Genomic DNA, 20305 nt, shown 5'->3' on the forward strand with positions numbered 1-20305 from the left:
AATAAACGTATGGAGTCACCTTCTGTGCACACTGCTTTCAATATGAAAATCCAGCTAGGCTCGCGTTTGCATTAGCAACTACAAAAGAAATACCCCATGAATTTCGAATATAGCCGACCACTAAAAAAATGCATGTAAATAACTACATTTTCTGCAATAGGTGGTTTGTGTAGATACAGGTCAATCATATAATGTAAACATCCTGATTGGCTTATAAGTGCAGTTTCTAAGTATAAATCACAAGTGCAAGTTGCAACATGACAGCAGAAATGATTAACTCGGTGTCTGCCTGTCCTGCGTCACTCCGTCACTCCGTCAGTGTCAGTGCTGTTTAGCATAGAGGGAGTGTCTTGGGTTTCCGAAGCGCAGCTGATAGGCTGGGGGAGGCTGTGGGCGTGGTCTATCTTGAAGGGAGTTCTACTGTAACTATTAGTAGGTCACGCCGGAGTGGGTTTCTTGTTCCTGTTCACTTTATGTGTATTTTTCATCGCTGGACTTTTTCTACATTTTCTTAACTATCGACTTGTGTAAAACACGCAACATGGAGTCGCTGCACTCATGGGGGCCGCAGGTCAGTGAACGTTTCTTTGATCCTTAAATATTCATAACTCCTTCCTGCATTTTCTCTTTGACTAACTTTGTCTGCCCGGCGCAGCCTCGCTGCTTTCGCAGCCTTTCAAGGAAGGGAGCGCGCCTTCTCCTGTTTCTCTTGAAAGTACGGTTGTTTCAGAATTTACTGTGAAAGTTACTTTGTATTTTTACAGTACAACTCTCTTGCAAAGCTTTACGCTGTGGCGGGTTGATTAATATTTTATTTTTGCAGTTGCTTTTTAATAGCAGATTGCACCACCGTTTTGAAGGGTTTTCTTTATGTCTGCCCTTTAGTAACTTATACATCACTTTCTATATTCTGCTAAAAGTTTAGAACATCCAGTGTGATTGAATTGCTGCTATACTGTTTAATCACTTCAGACTTTGTAAAAGTAGAACTTGAAATCTGTTCATTAATACTCCAGGCTTTAATGTTTTGGCCCAACCACATATTTACCGTTCAGTCTTTTTAAAACAGTCTGCGGTTTGTGCCTAGTAACTTGTTGTAATTCCCGTCACTGTAGGTAAATCCTTGAAAAAGACAACTGGAATGGCTGCTTTTGGCCCCTTATGCTATGGCATACTGTTACTTTTTCTGTACCTTTGGAACCGGGCCGGTTCTAGGATTTTGGGGGCCCTGGGTAAAAACGCGGTGTGCGAGGCCCCTCTATTTTGCATACAGCCTTACACACTCGGAGAGAGAGCTGTTTGCATCTCAGCAGATTACCCTGGTCCTGATGCGTTTTTTGGACAGACCCCTGGGTTGCAGCCCTTCCCACTCAGCCAGCACCTAGAAACACCGCTCAGCAGCTCATAATGGGCTGAATACGTGAGAGTTGCTTTTCAACAGGAAGGTGTAAAACTGCTGCAGGACAATGGGTGGCCTATGGTGCCTCTGAATGGGCGTCAGGACCAGGACCGGACTGGGAACTGAAAGCAGCCCTGGCAAATTTTTGCAGACCAGTCCTCGTCCGGAGCGTAGCGAGCGAGCGCAGAGAGGTCGACCACTACTAGGGGGTGAATTTTACAGCACATTTTCATTACATATTCAATTTTATAAACTTTAAAAGCACAGTAAATAGTAGATGATGACCTTAAAAAGCACCAGGTTACCCACCTAGTCATATGTACTCATAGACATTCTTTCAGAGAGCACCAAAAATAGATAAAAGCGATTTGCTGCCACTGTGTAAAACTTTCTGTTTGCACTACCTAAATTGCTTTGCGCGGGTCGGATGTGCTGTGGCTCGAGCAAGCGTTAGCACAGCAAACAGCATGTGCGTGCTTTTAGGTCCCACCAAAGCATACCCGCTTGCCCCAGACGGTCATCACGAGCCAGATGTGAGTTCACGTTACCACTGTGCTCATAGCATTCATTCTACCTATTAGGGATTCTGATTAGTCAGATATCTGCAGATAAAAATGTTACTATAGATCAGCAGCCAGACTCCACTTGTTCATGACATGCACATATCAATAGTCCACGATTTGCACTCCACCGCACGATGTACACACACCTACAGTAGATGACACGTACACACTTATAGTGCGCAAGCTGCACATACCTATATAGGACGAAATGTACATATCTACAGTGCAGGACGGGAACACATCATGACATGCACATACCTACAGTGCACAACATGCAGACACCAACCATACATGACATGCAATCATCTTCCATACATAACATGCACATACCTACAGTGCACGACATTCACATACCTACAATGCATAACATGCACACACCTGCCATACATGACATGCACACACCTATACTGCACGACAGGCACCCATCTATATTGCACAACATGCATACGCATACCGAACATGAGATGTACACACATACAGTGCACAGCATGCACATACCTATATTACACAGACAGACAGACACCTAGATACATGCATTCACCACTTGAGTGTGACGTCCAGACATCTATATTGCACGACCTCTAAAGCATTGGACACAGTATGCAAGTGGGTGGTTAGCAGCAAGCATGGGGGCCCTGGGATGTGATTATCAAAGTAAAACATTATCTGCTACAACAACAAATAAAATTTATTTAAACGAAACAGGTGGGTTGCTAATGCCGTTACCACTAAACACATTTTTGTAAATCAGGGGTGTGAACATGTGTCACGCGTCAGTAAGCCCACAAGCCTGGCAGCACACAACCCTCAACACAATTGCAGCATTCATAGACGAGGACTGTAAGTGTCAAATCCCAGTGGTGGGCTCTATGAAGTACCGCAAAGCAGCACAGCTGCTACCGATCAGGGTTTTAAACAAGCCTTATTTCTGGCAAATTTAGGGGATACATGGTTTTGTTTCTTGCTCATTTATGTGCCAAATGCGCACACTTACTGCTCACTGAATAAGGAAGCTAGAGAGTTTGTTTTTTCCGATAAAGGAAAGGGGTTTATTCCAAATGGACAGCATCGCAATCGTGCTCTCCCTGACCCAGTCTGCTCAGCCAGCCTTCACTTTATTGCCTACGTAAGTACCACGTCGCATGCACCAAAGCAACATTTTTCATCATGATGATTGTCACGGTCCCTGACGGTGACAATCATCATGATTAAATCTTTTGATTTAGGCGGTGCGCAACTCAAGCCACCTACACAACAAATCAAATCCACTGCGCACAGGGATAAGAACCAGGCCGGGCCTATACCTTTTGTTTTTTTCCACGCCCAGTCGCGATGCCCATCCCGCCCAGCCAGTGCCCACTGCCCATGGCCTGTGAGATGTGCATGGGGAGCCGTTATTTTCTATTTCTCCTCCTGCACTAACGGAGGCCTGCCCACTGCCCAGGCCTTACAAATAGGAGCAGGATGGCAGGCACGAAGTGTAGGCGGCAGGCCTGTGCACCTGTAACAGTGGCAGACAGTGCCTGCCTGGACAATGAAATGATCAGGGATTGAATCAAGGTGGCATGCATTGCAAAAATGAAACGATCACTCACCTGCGGGCGCCGCCAGCTAGAAATAATTAAATTATGAGGGCGCCAGGCTCCGCTCCAGCCTCACTCCTCTGCCTCGCAGCCAGTCACATGCACTTAATGCGTAAGCGCGACCCCCAATGCATTTGCGCATGAGCATCACCAGACTCCAGACTAGACCCCACTCTAAGGGTATGTACCATGGCGCGCTGCGCGTAGATGTGACAGCGGAGACAAAGAGAGGAGTAGAAATCACTGCGCGCAGCGCGCGCATCAAGTGCCAGTGGATTTTTTATAAATAATCAAAAGGCTAATTAATAACATTTGGTTGACACTGAAATGACGGACAAACAGCAGCTGCATTTTATAGAGATATTTGTTGTGCTTGTTGTTTGCTCGGACGGTCACACCTCCCTCAGGGGCCAAATCGGCCCCCTTCCACAAAACCAGCCCCCGTCCAGAAAACCGGCCCCCACCCCATCCAGCCTACCGGGGGTTTTCCCGGTGCCCGGCATTACCAGTCCGGCCCTGGTCAGGACACGAGGCCTGTTTGCAGGACAACCCTGCAAAAGGTGTCGCCTTGCAACTGTGCAATAGGAGGGCCCCCCTTCGCTAGGTCTAGCCTCACTCTACCATTGTTGTGAGGCCCAGGGGGAGGGGCCCCTCCCGCGGGCACAATTGCAAGGGGGCTACCTTTCTCTCAAATGAGATAAGCAGGGGTCAGGAGAGGACCAGTGTGCCGTGGCCTTGCTGTGACACAGTGGTGTGGGGCCCTGTGTTCGTGAGCTGAGAGCGGGGCCCTGGGCAGCTGCCCACACTGCCCATGCCTAGCGCCGGCCCGGCTTTGGAAGATACCAAGGGGCAGATGTATCAAGCCTTTTGCGATTCGTTAAGGCCGAAATTCGCAGAATTTCGGCCTTAGCGAATCGCAAAAGGCCTTTTTACCGATTTTGGAATGTATTAAAAATCAGCAAAATAAGGAATCGCCAAAAATTGCGATTCCTTAAATGCTATTTATGAAGCATTACAAAATAGCGATTATAGGTTTAGAAATCGCAAATTACCACCAACTTGTAGTTGGTGGTAATTTGCGATTTCTTGTAAATATGCACAATTGTGCATTTGTGAGGGTGGCATATGATGCACATACATGCCCATTGGGCATGTATGTGCGCCATATGCACACACATGTAATTTACAGGGGTGCAGCAGGGTGTCATTGAGACACCCCTGCACCCTTGAAATAATTCTCAAATTGCGATTAGCAAATTGCGAATTCGCAATTTGAGAATTATTTCGCAATCATTCCTATGAGCCTCCTGGCCCATAGGAATGCATTGGAAAATATTCCTTAATTGCGAATTTGCAAAATGCGAATTCGCAAATAAGGAATAAGGAAGACTAAGAAATCGCTAAAATATAGCGATTTTTTTTTTTATTTTTTTTACATACATTCCATTTTGCGATTTCTAAATAGCGATTCCTTAAAAATCGCTATTAAGAAATCGCAAATAGGAATCTTGATACATCTGCCCCCAAGTCAATAAAAAATAAACTGGAGAATAAATGTTAACTTTAAAGTTCCTCCCCTCCCACTCCCCCACCAAAAAATTCTGCATGAAGAAGTTGCAGTGAGACCTCTCTGCATTTTGAAGGGATATGATGTCACCCCACTTAGCTGCACAGGTAGTATTAAATATATGGCCTCAGAAACCACACCAGACATGCTCTCACAAGGGTGTGGCATATACTATTTAGTCAGTCCCATAGAGTGCTGTGTACGCATGAGTGAATTTATGCTTATTTTAGGTGGGTCACTAGGGAAGGTTAGACAGTACACGCCAAGCTCTATGTTGTTCTAGTCGGGTTCAATATGTTTAGCTGAGTTTACTAAATTTTGTGTAGTGTGCTGGTGTTAAGATGTGTCTCTGTGCCTTAGAGAGGAGCATGTGGCTACTGTATTCTTCGTTACAGCCAGCATCTTATTTTGCCCCCCCCTTTCTCTTGCTTTATTTATAATCCTTTCAGCACTTAATTCTCTGCGATTATCTCTTGTCTTCATATGTGGTATCCCAGGTTATGTTCAGTAAATATAGTCGGAGGGCTAAAGTTGCAATCTCCATTGACTTTAGTGGCAATGATTCGTTTCTCTTCTAATTGAGAATCTTTAAGTATATCTGAGAAGAGTGAAAACCGTCTCTTCTCTGTGTTATCGAAAAGGTATATTTTATACATCATATTTTTTTAATCAAAATGTGATTTAAACCATCTCTTTTATATGAATTGATTGAATCTGTATGATTGAGAAACTGCTACCTTCTGATCACTTTATAACACAATACAACTAAAACTTTGTAATGATTTCTTTTTTAAATCTTTTTTTATGGCACTTGGCACTTTAATGGACATGATTGTCTAAATAAAGTGTTTTGATTGATTTGTTATATATCTGAGAAGTACGCTTGTGTTGCTTCGAATATCAAACAAAGTCAACCCATTGCCAGATGACACTGGAAAGGCAGGTCCACTTTGTGAACTTTCAACCCCAGCAATAGTTGTTATCTCGATTGAAGGTGGAAATCTGGTTGCACTGAAGGACCAAGTGGATTTTCCCCTGGGTAACATGCTCTCTGCAGAAAGAAAGACTGTCTTCTATTGCACTTAATCTTGTTTATTGCTTTATTCATTGTATTATAGTGCTTTATAATGTTTTAAACTAGTTTAGTTGTCATTTTCACTTTATATTGATATTACTTCTTAAACTTATTTACTGCAAAGAAATGTATGGTCCCACATTGGCTGCAGGGGCCATCTCTGATTGGTCCTCTAGATTTTCTCTTGTCTAACAAGAATGGTCAATTGGGCTAAGAATTATTTTTTCTAGTTAGGCTGGGATAGATTTATCAATTAGATGCACAATTATAGAAGTTAGTAGCTGACTAGATCAAGCATGCGTGCAATGAGAAACACAAACTACTTTTTGGCAACAGTGGAAGTGGAAAGATGTTGAAGTGATCAAGGCATCATGGAAGGCAGAAGGTGAGGGTCTCAAAGAGCACAAGACGATGGAATGACTGAAGAAAAAAAAAGAGTACCTGCGAATATGAATGTGACAAAGGGGATCGTTGTTTCTCGTCCTCTCAACACCTCAGGCTCACACGGCTTGTACACGTTTGCAGGTTTTATATGGACGCTTTTAGCGACACACCTAAAATAGGCACCTCCACAACGTAAAATATCAAATTCTTGCGGTATGAATGCAAGCTAATAACTGAAAGTATGAGGATTAGACCTTGTAATTCAAAAAGGGGAAATATTAGTTGTACAAAAAAGATGCATTAGATTCTTAGGTACCCTGCTGTCCTTTAAATGTGATCAGAGGTGAAAATGTGACCAAGGGGTATGGTGCCCGCACTGAGCGCAGCCTACTCCAGAAGAGTGCAGCAGAACTGACAGGAAATATGTCAGAGTTTTTTTTCCAAAGGTCTTGTCAATTTGGCACAGATGAACTGTGCAGCTCCAGGAGATGAATGTATCATGCAGGTTACTGTGAGAAGCCTGCATAAACTCACTCGTATTTGGAAAAACCAGTTATGCTACTCAGCGAGGCGTGCAAAACAGGTCTGACATAGGTGTCAGTACCTGTAGAAGCAATTGTGTTCCTGCCATGAATGAGTCCCAGGCTGTGCCAGCTCATGCCACAAGGAAGGAAGTGGATTAGTAGGTGTCTGAATACTGCATTCTGAAATCATGTAAATTTGTACGCGTTGGCACCCTTTCACCGAAAAAACTCTGATTACTGTTGTTCTCTTAAATTCTTTAGGGTACCAGAAGATTATAGGTGTCTGTTGACCCAGCACCACAATATTGATACCACAGGCATTAACATTTCACATGAGCTTTGAGCGAGTTGACGGATTGTACGCCGTAATCTAAACAAACATTATAGAAAAAGGAGTTTTATTCGTTCAATTAGAGAAGGTCATTTACTGTAATCTGTAGATATAAAATATCTATATTGTAGACATTTAGATTCTATAAAATGTATTGGTATTTGAGTATTTATATATGTATTTATGTCACAAAAACTTTGTATAAATATGTTAAGTTCCTGAATTTTCGATTAAACTGTAAACAAGGAAACTCAAGATTGCACCATGTAAATAAACAGGAGTGGTCAAGTCTTATAAGCCTAAAACAACTTGCAACTACATATGGGCACCCTTTCACCTGAATGAAAAGGGGCTTCTACAGAGGTAAGGTTAGTAGCAGAGTAGGCAAGCCAAGCCTGATCAGGGTATCACTTGTTCTAGGCTTGAGGAAGTAAGGGACAATCGCACTAAGTGTACCGGGTATGCTCAGATGTGGGTTCTGGGCTCACTGTGTCACTGGATTCAAGCTATACTGGCTGATGAGGGGTGAAACCCCGAAACCGGTCTAGGATGCTTGTTTCCGGTCCAGAAAAGGATTTGTCTTGGCAGTTCGGGCTGGACTGTTCCCATGAGGCACAGGGTCAAGACTGATTTGTGTATGGCCAGGTCTAAACTGGGGTGGCGTGGTGAACAAAAGAATGATGGATTTAACTCCGATCTCTTGACTGGGGTTGAGTGTTTTGATTTGTTCTCCATTCCGTCCATCAATTGTGTGTCTTTTGCTTTCTCACCCTAAGTGCGCCGGGTATGCCCAGACATGGGCCCCAGGCTCACTGTGCCACTGGAATCAAGCTATCCTGGCTGATGAGGGGTGAATCCCCGAAACCAGTCTAGGATGCTTGTTTCCGGTCCAGGGTGGACCTGGCTTGGCAGGTTGGGCTGGACTGTTCTCATGAGGCACAGGGTCAAGGCTGATTTGAATTACATATGGCCAGGTCTAAACTGGGATGACATGGTGAGCAAAAGAATGATGGATCTAACCTAGATCTTTTGACTGGGAGTGAATGTTTTGATTTGTTCTGCATTCCATATACCAATTGTGTGTCTTTTGCTTTTTGACCTAAGTACACAGGGTATACCCAGACGTGGGTCTCCGGCGCATTGTTCCACTGGATTCAAGCTATCCTTCCTGATGAGAGGTGAAACCCCCAAACAGGTCTAGGATGCTTGTTTCTGGTCCAGGGAGGACCTGGCTTGGCAGTTCGGGCTGGACTGTTCCCATGAGGCACAGGGTCAAGACTGATTTGCATATGGCAAGGCCTAAACTGGGGTGGCATGGTGAGCAAAACAGTAATGGATTTAACCCAGATCTCTTGACTGGGGGTGAATGTTTTGATTTGTTCTGCATTCCGTCAATCAAGTGTGTGTCTTTTGCTTTCTCGCCCTAAGTGTGCCTGGTATGCCCAGACGTGGATCCCGGGCTCACTGTGCCACTGGACTAAAGCTATCCTGGCTGATGAGGGGTGAAACCCCGAAACCGGTCTAGGATGCTTGTTTCCGGTCCAGGGAGGACCTGGCTTGGCCGTTAGGGCTTGAATGTTCCCATGAGGCAAAGGTTCAAGAATGACTGGATTTGCAAATGGCCAGGTCTAAACTGGGGTGGCATGGTGAGCAAAAGAATGATGGATTTAACCCAGATCTCATGACTGGGGGTGAATGTTTTGATTTGTTCTGCATTCCATCCATCAATTGTGTGTCTTTTACTTTTAGAAAGTTGCCATTTTCATACTTTAACCCTTCTGTGCCTATACCTGTCTCTAGGTTACATGTCTAGGTTGGGTGACAGATTAGCTTTGTGCATCCCCTCTTGACAGTCACACACAATGGAGCTGAGGTGCTCTCTGTATGTCCTGATGGCCCATCACCAGGCGGATTGGTTTTCCTCAGCTTGAGTGAGAGAGAGGAGCTGACACTTGTACCTGAATAGAGCTTTGCCTGCCCCCACACAAAGAGTTGCATACCCCCCTGTAGTGTGTTTGGAGCCAGGGCAGGAAAGGGCAGTGCTTTGTGATACTCAAAGGCCTTTCTTAGAAGTCTCCCTACTTCAAAGGCTAAATTGGGTATATGTATTAGACCTCTGACACCATATACTCAGAACCCTTTTGGAACTAAGGACCTTCTACCAGGAAGAAACGCTGTTGTGCTGCCAGGAGGGACTGCCACTTTGGTGCTTGCTTTGCTGTGTTGCCTTGCGACCTACTGCTTCTTGCCTGGTAGTGAGCGAACTGGACTTGACTCGGTACTTCCTGCATCTCTAAAGGTTCTCCAAGGGCTTGTTGAGCTGGCTTCCTGAATCTGAAGTCTCAGAGATATCAAAGACTTCATCTACCTACTGTGCTGTGAGTCCTGCTCTGCCATGTGGTGTCAAATCCAGTCTTTGGCCTTGGAAGTGAATGTTTGGTGCTGCACCCCAAGAAATCAATGCATCGACACCGACACATCGTTTGGAACGGGTGCATTTCTCTGCGATATTGACGCATTGGCCCTGCCTGCATGAAGCTGTCGACAACCCTCACACACTGCGCAATGCAACAACCTCGACTTGCCACGCAGCCCCGACTTTGCCGACGCAGCGCCTCCGAATCACTGCTGCTGTGTGAGTCTCTATACCCCATCGCCAATGGCTGTGACTTGGTGCACAGTCAAAATATAAATTTTTAAATATCGACCTACCTTAATATCGAGTTTCTAATATCGCAAGGAGAGAATATCTTAGTCAAGAATATCTTTGACCAGAATATCGATCTTAAGGTAAGTAATATAGTTTTTTTTAATATCGAAGTAAGTTTTATCAAAGTAAGTAATATCGTTAGCAAAAATATTGTCGTCAATAATATCGTTTTTTTTAGTGTTATGTATTTTAGTATCTATTTTATATGTATGTTTGACATTTTATTTTAATGTATTTTCATGATTTTTAAATATGTTTTAAATGTTTAGAAATTAGTTTTTTTTGTAAAGTAAATTTTGTGTTTTAGTATCAGAGCGGGTTTGGGGTTTATAGGGGAATAGGGTGGGAAGTAATTTAATTATAATTAATCAATTATTTTGTTTTTATTTATTGTTATTGATGATTAATGTATTGATAATTAATTAATTGTTAATTACTTTTTATTAATTGGTTAATTTATAATTATATTATTTATAAATAATGTATAGTTATTTTTTTATGTATAGTTATTGATTGTTAATTTAATGTTAATTGATTGGTAATTTTTATTTGATAAATTGATAATTACATTGATTATGTGATATTTTATGTGTAGTTTGTTTATAGGGGAATAGGGTGAGAAGTAATTAAATTAATTAATTCAAATGTTTTTATTTACTATTGATTATTCATTTATTTAAAAAAAATAATTGCAAAATATTTTTTATTAATTGATAATTAAATTGTGTTTTCTTTACCTGTTGTGTGTTGATGGGGGATTAGTGTGGGAAGTAATTTAATGTTATTTAAGTAAATATTAATTGAATTTTATTGGTATTTATTAATAATTTTTTTGTTAATTAATTATGTTATTTATTTTACAAAAAATATTTAATTGAGAAGTGTGTTAATTTAACCCCTACGCTATCCTACATTTCCCACACTGTTACACTCACTGGACGTGGAGTAGTAATTTTAACCCTTACACTATCCAACACTTTCCCTACTGCTGCACTCTCTGGAGTGAGAATAGTAATTTTTTACCTCTACTCTATCCAACACTATCCCTACTGTTGCACTTACTGGAGTGGGAATAGTATTTTTTACCCCTACACTATCCAACACTTTCCCTAGGTGTACTCCCTGGAGTGGGAATACTAATTTTAACCCCTACGCTATCCTACATTTTCACTACTGTTGCACTGTTTGGAGTTGGAATAGTAATGTTATTCCCTCTACTATGTAATATTTTGTGTATTATTTTAGCTAATGCAGTATATAATTAATTTTAAAAAGATTAAAAGTTTTTAATTTGTTACATATATTTAATTTTTATTTATATTATTGTTTTATGTGCATAGATGTATTCATAATGTATAAGATTTTTTAAAACAATGTTATTAAAACATTAATAAGTATATATATTATATTATATTATATTATATGTTTAATGTATTTTTAAATTATATATATTACATATAGGGGTCGATTCGGGAAACAAATCCATACGACAATTTGAATTCGTAGCCGTTTCCTTACGAATCCTACAAATCCGTCTGATTCGCGTAGTACGATCCGTAGTAAAAAAATACGTCTGAATCGTTGCGAACCGTACAAAAAGCAAGAAAAAATCCGTACGATACGGACCCTGAAAGTGAACCGTAGGAATCATAAACATGCCGTACGACCCGACAAGTACGATCCGGACCGGGGAATGAGTATGCGATTCGTACAGTAAACGTCGCGTATGAGCAATTCGTACGGAGAGCCACACAATCACATAGGGTAGGGTTCGTATACCCCATGATCGTAGGGGTACGGTTTGTACACCTACAATCATGGGGTACGGTTCGTACACCCCATGATCGTAGGGGTACGGTTCGTACCCCTACGATCATGGGGTGTACGATACGTACCCCTACGATCATGGGGTTTACGAACCGTACCCCTAGGATCATGGGGTGTACGAACCGTACCCCTACGATCATGGGGTGTACGAACCGTACCCCTACGATAATGGGGTGTATGAATCTTACCCCTACGATCATGGGGTGTATGAACCGTACCCCATGATCGTAGGTGTACGAACCGTACCCCTACGATAATGGGGTGTACGAACCGTACCAGGGGTCCATTTTGCACGCACTTCAAGTGGAATTCTGCTTTTATGGACATTTTGAGCTCTCGTTAAAAAAGAGTCGTACGGAGTGTTGACTGGACGAATCGTACTTGCTGGGTCAGAAAATGATGCTTCGATCAGTACGGACATCGTGTACTGCGCGTTCCGAATGCGATTCGTACGGATTATTGAGTCCTACGGACTTTGGTACGATTCGGACGGAGAACTGCTTTGGGTACGTATCGTACTGCATCGTACGTACAGGGACGTTCGAGGATACGATTCGTATGGGAAAAATGCTCCATATGGCTATTCGTACGGGATTTTACCGAATTGGAATCGGCCCCTTAATGTTTAAACATTTTAAAATATTTTTAACTGTTTATTTTAATTATATGTATTTACTTTATTTTAAATTATTTTTTTAATCAAAAATACGATATTTTCTAACAATATTTTTGACATCGATATATTTTTTTTCCGATATTTTTGTACTTCCCATAATGTAGATAGGATGTCGATATTCTTGATTTTGATATTCTTGCTGCGATTTTTTTGTAGGTCGATATTCTGACCTTCGATATTGTGTCAGTGATTCATGTGACTCATCTTCCCCGACGTATTCCTGACCCTGCGCGGCTTTGCACCAATGCATCGCCTACAGCCCAGGGGTTTCACATCGACACATAGGCCCAATGCACACGCTCTTGACATTGATGCATCAACCGCGTTGCCCGACTTTGAAAACAACTCATCGCCTGCGACAGCGACGCATCCCCTTCTTTGTTGAAAGCATCATCCCCGAGCTTCGATGCATCCAAGGTGCTGTCAGTGTGTCTGCTTGACTCCTATGTTAGGCACGGATTGAGACACGCATCTATTGACAGGGCTACGCTCGAAGTGCATCACTGCTGTGTGTTGCAGGGTGAGCCAAGTCTCAGTTTTTAGGGAATTTGGGGACTGTTTTTTTACACTGTTGTAATATCTGTTATTTTAAAAAAACTTACTTCCTGCACTATGTTGTGTCTGCTGCCTGTCACAGCTTTTATTTCACTTGCACTTTACAATTGTGATCACTGAGCGGAGCACCATTTTTACTCCACTCGGTTGGGCCAATTTCAGTCGCCATTTTGGTGTGGTTAGCAGTCCAGCTTTAGACTGCTCCCAGGTGGGTGCCTATTTAATGCACACCACTAGGTCGTCGGGCAGCGGGCACAACACTGGTGCGCCACAGACAAGCCGGTCTTCGCCCGTCCACTCCTGACCAGCGCCAGCCATGCTGCCCGATCTAGTAGCGGGAGGCGACTGTCTTGGTGTCAGGAATCACTCCTGGCCTTGGGTAGCAATCTATGCCTTGGAATCCACGGTGATCGTGGGAAAATTTCGAATCCATATACCACTGTAAGATCTGCAACCTTTCTCTGGGGACCCCTGGGTGGGACAACTAGCAGCAGGGGTAAGCCTCCCAAGATACAGAGAACACTGGATGGAGGGGTAAGAGCCAGTTTGATCAATCGCAGACCGTTACCCAAGCACACTGATGATATTTGGCTATTGCTAATGGATAATGGTTGGGATATATTATTCCTTATGGAAACTTGGCTAAAAGAAGACACTCTACCGTCGCTGACACTGGCAATCCCCCGGGCCTCAGAATAATGTGTGCCAACAAGAATGGAAAATATGCGAGGCGGTGGGATTTCTATTATTATTCTAAAGAAGTCATGGGACATAGCCTATTCTGAATTGAGTGGTTTGGGCTCCATCGAGGGCTTGAATTTCTCCATTAAGACTTCTCCAACCGTGTCTGTTCGAGGCCTACTAATAAATAGACCACCAGATTGCCCTAATCAATATCTCTGGGAGCTAAGCAATCTTATTGTGCAGAAATCACTATAATACACCAACTTTATGGCCTTAGGTGATTTCAGTGTCCACGTGGACGACCCCTTTTGTCCCCAGGTATCGCACCTAGTGCAAGCCCTCAAGGGAGTGAACCTCACTCAACACGTATTTGCTCCCATACATAGAGGCAGTCATACTCATGACCTTATGTTCTCAAATATCATATCCATGAGAGTTGAGGACCCTCAATGTTTGACGTGGACAGATCACTATCTAGTTCCTTTCTCTTTAAACATAGGCAAAACACAGCTCACTGGCAAAAAGCAGTCAGTGGTAGGTAGGAGCTGAAAAAGAGTGAGGGCAGAATATGTGGGCCCACTGATTCTTAAAGGTGGCCCACTGTGCACAGGTGACCCTAACGCGGATGCAGCTATGCTTAAATTTAGGATCATGGCTTCCCTTGATGCTGTGGTGCCACAAAAAACTCTTAAATCTCAGAGAGAATCCCCTTAAGCCCCTTGGTTCTCAGATGATCATCGGAGTAAAAAAAGTGAATTTAGGAGATTGGAAAGGCAATGGAGGAAAGATTATGCTCCAGAGGCGAAGCAGGCGTATAAGGAAGCCTTAAAAAAGCTGTGCAAAATGATGGTAGTAGCTAGAAAAGAGTACTTTGTAAAGCAGATTGAGGGTGCAGAGTAATCTGGCAAGGATATTTTTAGGATTGTCAGATCCTTCACAAACACTTCTGCTGCTGAAGGGATAATGATGCCCTCCTTAGCCTTAAGTACTAATCTATCTAACTTCTTTGAGGAGAACATTCAGAAAGTCTACTCCTCTTTTACAACGGAAAAGCCATTATTGGTACCTCAGGCACTGACAACCTGCAAGTCCGATAGGTTCTTTTACGGAGTTTGTCCCTATAACCTTGCAGGAATCACTGGCTGAAATCTTAAAATGCAAGTCGGGCTCTTCTGCGGATCCTTGCCCACCCAAGATTTTTTAGATTACTTGCTCACTGGATTATTCCAGTACTGAATCATATCTGGAATGTATCACTGTCCACTGGAATCTTCCCTGATGTCTGGAAACAGGCTTTCTTGCTACCTCTCCTGAAAAAAATCTAACGCTGATCCCAAGGAGCCCCGGTAACCACTGACAATTTCATTGTTAGCAGCTCCGGCAAAAATGCTAGAAAAAATGGTGCGACGTCAACTCGCCAAATGTGCCGACTCACATGACATCCTACATTACACTCAGTTAGTCTTCCGGGCAGGGTATAGTACTGAAACCGCTCTGGTGGAGGTGGCGGAGTCTATATGAATGATGATGGACGCTGGAGCATCTGCTATGCTGATCCTATTGGATCTGTAAGCGGCCTTTGACCAGGTTTCACATCCTATTCTGATAAATAGACTCAAACAGCTTGGATTTCGGGTCACAGCCCTTGCTTGGATCCAGTCCTATCTCCATGATCGTACCCAAAGTGTGTCTCTCCTACCACATCAATCATCACCCAAGCCTCTGAGTTGCGGTGTACCACATGGCTCGGCACTAAGCTCTGTTTTTTAACACCTATCTGGTACCACTCGTCAATCTCATTGACACATCGGATATGAAGGCTGTCTCATATGCAGACCACACCCAGCTGATATGCTCCTTTAAGGATCAGTCAAAGGACCCGTTTGCTAGACTAATGGGGTACCTGAAAGACATCAACAGCTGGGTGAATAACAACAAACTGAAGTTGAATGTTGACAAGACGGAGGTCATGTTCTTTGGTCAGCCCTACCCCCCTCAGTACTCTGGTGGCTGGCTGAGCTGGGCACCCCGCCCAGTCCTGTAAAGCAGGCTAGAAACCTGGCAGTCAAGTGGGACTCAGATTTATCCTTTGAAACTCACGTATGCCATGTCTCGTCGGTCTGCTTCAGAAAACTGAAAACCCTAAAGGAATTCCTGCACCTCTTGCCAGAGGACAGGCGTAGACTGTAGTCCATGCAACGGTTATATCTCAGCTGGACTAGACCAACAGTCTTTACCTGGGACTTCCCTGGTATTTGACTCACAGACTGCAGATTATTCAGAATGCGGCCCCGAGACTTATTCGCAGAGTACCATTCCGCCATCACATTTCCCCTCACATCAGACACCTTCATTGGCTCCCGGTATCAAAATGTATTGGATGTAAGGCTCTTATCTTAGCTTTTGGGCAATGCACAACACAGTACCTTTATACCTTAGAATGAGGCTTCTCCCATACCAATCTGCCCATACATTGAGATCCAATTCCCAGCTCTTACTCCACGTCCCACGTTTTGCTAAACCCAGAAAGGGAGGAAGATCCCTCTCTGTCAGGACAGCCATGCTGTGGAATGCACTGCCACTGAAGCTATGCATGTCGGACTCTGAATCCGAGTTCCAAAAGACCTTGAAGACGGGGCTCTTCTGTTATGGTTAGACGCTGCCCCAATCTACTTACCTGACTGCCGCTAAGCACCGGGACACCCCTGTTTGAGGTAGCTCTTGCGTATACAAATAGACTATTATTTTTATTCCTGTATTCAGCCCGCCACTCCATCGCGGTTGGACTGAACTTTTGGATTTGCCCTGGTCAAGCACGACCAGAGACCCCCAGTTGGCGCTATTGATTTCTGAGCACTGCATTTTGATTTAATCTTGGAAAATTCGTATCTTGATGTGTGTATGTTGGAATTTTATAATTTTGGTCTTCTTTTAATCCGATAAATATTGGCTATTCTTCAACCTGGTGTGGAGTACATTTGTGGTGTTTTCACTATGTTACTGTCTGTGTACAAATATTTTACACTTTGCCTCTTTACTTTAGCTTGACTGTTCTGTGCCAAGCTGCCAGAGTATGGGCACAGATAAATATTTAATGTGTACTAAACTTACCCTGACTAGGACTTTGCTTCCTGCTTGGACAGGGTGCATACCTCTGCCAACCAGAAACCCAATTTCTAACCGCTCCATATTCCGAAAGCAGTGCAGCAGGGTCCACACAAGTTTGTGCCAATGGAGGTGTCCAAGAAACTTAACTTGATGCCCAGACTTTAGTCAAAATCCATGGAAGTAGAGCAGAAGCCCACCCCCAATCCGCATCCGTACATCATAAAACTTTGAAATCTCAACAAGCTATATTGGGGCAGCTGTTATCTCCTCTAAGATGTCCTGCTTACTAAATCCAATGGGGGGCTGATGCTTTTGACACCAGACATGTATTATCTCTGGGGGTGTCTGTCGGTGGCATAGTTTAAAACTATTAAACATTGTTAATAGTCTAAAGCTAACCCTAATGACAGATGCCCAGGTGTTCCATCCACACCTTTTCCAGTATTCAGAATCATTATTTCAAAACCAATGCTTTTCCTGTTTGGATAATCCACAACCATTAAAAGAAACATAACCATGAAAGGGCCCTGCTTGTCTTGTCATTATGCCTGATTTACAAGGGCAAGCCTGTAGGATTCCCCTCTACGCAAAACTACTCTATTCCAAAATATTTACTGTACTGTGACTAGTCGCGTATTGGATAGAAGGGGTTGTGTGTCTTGTCTCTGTGATGATTGGACACCCAGTAGCTCTAAGAATATCTTTGTGGTTTAAAAAGATTGCACTTCCGTTTTCCTGTCTGGTACGGGGGAGGGGTGGAAGAAATGTTGTTTTTGCCTCCCCAATTCACATTTCTACCTTCATTAAATACCTATAATTCGTGCAATTCAGTAGCTTTGACACTCTAGGTTTTCTGCCTCCTACATATAAGCACCAAGTGAGTTCTGCAGACAAAGTACATGTATGGTGGGGTTTATGTCAATGAGTGTGAATTAGTGTCTTTCTATTAAAATCTGTATGTACAGGAAGACAGTTGTGATTATCCTGTTGGATGTTGTTATTTTAATTGAATTGTCAAGTCCGAAACTTTATACTCTGTTGCCTGTTCCAAGTCCTTTCTGCTTCTTAGCAGTTGCTGTGTAGTTTCACTTTGCACCCAGCAGAGATGATCTTTTCTTGCATTGATTGGTTGGAAATCTTAAACTTTATTTTCTTTGGTTCTTTTCCAAGGCATGAATATTTGTTATAGTTCAATTGACTTTCCTTTGATGTTTTAACAGTTCATAAGCTGTATATTTTGTTTTCTGAAGCTCTCGTTTTTAGGGCTCGCCTGGCGTTGCAACAAGCCAGTACTATTGGTTTTGTTAATGGTTATTAGTTGCATAACATAAATAAGAAACAACCATGGCTTTGTAGTATAGCATAGTGAAAATGCTTTAGTTCTGAAATTATGAGACTGAAAGAACTACAACGAGTCTCTTTGAAGTTACATCAAAGGCTTTAAGCAGTGGTACTGCTGCATAGTTGAGTTTTTTTTTCATCCTGAGGGTGAGGACAAAAATGAAGCACCCAATGGGGCCCTGTCTTAGTACCTGCTTTTTAGAACTGCCAGTGCTGAGCACCGGCTGTACCCAGCCAACTTAGAGCCCTGCTATGAGCCAAGACCCCTGCTACGACACATCCTTTGGTGCCCTCTGTCTGCCACAACTTCTCCCCTGACACTATGATTCCACGAGTATCCCGCTGTCATGTAACTTCAACCCTACCCTATGTTTACAGTTTCAGCGGTACTCCATTCTTGAAAATGTCTCAGTGGAACAGCATATTCCTTCAGCCACTCAGCACAGACGACCCTGTTCGCTTATTTGTTTCCTCTCTCAGTGGTGGTCCGTCTATGTCTTTGTCCTGCTACGATTCCATTCTGAGCTATGCAGCAAATTTACGCGGAGACTGATGTGTTCATGTCGCCTCATGATAATTATGACTAATATTTTATGTTGTTATTGTCCTCTCATGCCATATTGTACCGGTAAAATACCTAACTAGAATGACAGAGACACCTGGTAATCCAACTACAGACTCCAGGCCACAGGTGAAACGAGACATGCTGAATGAGCTGTATTGAGGATAGCTGCAGAGAGGAGTGGTGCCTCCAGAAAGGGCATCATGGGGGAGGGATCCAAAATGAATTGTTCTATAGTATTTATATTGTGCTAAATGTACCTATGTGAGCCTTTGAAGCCCTTTCCTACACAGACGTGAAGCTAAATGGTGCAAACCTGTATGAGTGTTGTTTATTGTGTGAACCAGTGTGGGAAGTATTTTGATAATGTATATGAGTGACCGGAGGGGTCTTATTTTGTCTTGGGTTGCACTTAATAGTGTGGTGGTGGGAAGAAGTGTGAAATTTAGAGCATGAACAATTCGCATTCACTCAACTCATTTAAGCAACCACAATATATTCACAGTGCGTGGTAAATCCGTAAGCAAACAACCAGTGGGACACTTAAGCAGCCTGAATCACTTTACCCTGTCCGGAATGTTAGGGGGTTGCTGTGTGTTCTAATACCAAAGTAGGGGTTGTCACAAAAAAGCCAAATAACCCAAATTCCACGAAGCCCAAAGCAGGGATACTGCCAAGTGGGTAATATGTGCTAAGTGGGTGAAATAAGTTGGAGCAGGAGAGGAAATTAGTGATCAGATCAGTAACCATACAGTTGTAAAGGCAGGGAACGTGCCAACTGCTGTACACATACATCTGTAGAAGAAGCAATCAAAGTTGGCAACCTGAGCAGAAACTACATAACCATTTAAGGCCCACACTTAACCTACCCCAGTAGGTTAAAAGACCCCAAAATGTTGAGCAGTTGTCATGTCATGCCCATGTCCCTTTCAAGCTGAGAGTCTCCCAAGGCCAGAAAAGCATGAGTTGGGAGAGTCCTAGCCGGGTTGTGGTTTCAAACTCGTGGCAGACTACCACCCTTTACGTGTGACGGTGAGACACCAAACCCTTGGTAAGTAGCTGCCCTGACTGAATAAGACTGAAAATCCACGCCCCGGGTAACTCCATGTGGGTCTGCTAATTTCTTTTGATACCGAGGATCTTGTGCAGTGACTCTAGTTTGCATTAAGAGACATCCCCCTGCCCTTGTAAAATGTACTCTTAACAGTTTGCGCTGTGAGGGAAATAGCATCGTAGGGTAAAAAAACAGTGGGTTGAAAAGTACAACCACAACCTCAGCTAGGACACCAGCACGGCAGAGATTTTGTAGGGCCGATAGTGGTTCCTTTTTAGGTCTCGTGGCGTACTGCGCACATGCGCAGTTGAGCTCGCGAGATTTTGTGTTTTAGAGTGTACTTCACTAGCCAGGGTTAAGCC

At 43.2% G+C, this 20305-nt stretch overlaps 1 protein-coding gene across 2 annotated transcripts in view; it reads left to right on the plus strand.

The window, feature by feature from the left end:
* PLD1 (phospholipase D1) overlaps positions 1-20305 on the plus strand; it is a 370836-nt gene that overhangs the window by 93500 nt on the left and 257031 nt on the right. The window contains exon 1 of one of the 2 annotated variants that reach the window (XM_086944394.1): positions 391-571. The exons of the other annotated variant lie outside the window; for it this stretch is intronic. The gene's annotated coding sequence lies outside the window, so the exon portion shown is untranslated. Of the gene's footprint in view, positions 1-390; positions 572-20305 lie in introns of those variants that run through there. 2 annotated transcript variants of the gene reach the window in all.

This window comes from Lissotriton vulgaris, chromosome 11, assembly GCF_964263255.1.
Source record: "Lissotriton vulgaris chromosome 11, aLisVul1.2, whole genome shotgun sequence".
Classification (NCBI taxonomy): Eukaryota; Metazoa; Chordata; class Amphibia; order Caudata; family Salamandridae; genus Lissotriton; species Lissotriton vulgaris.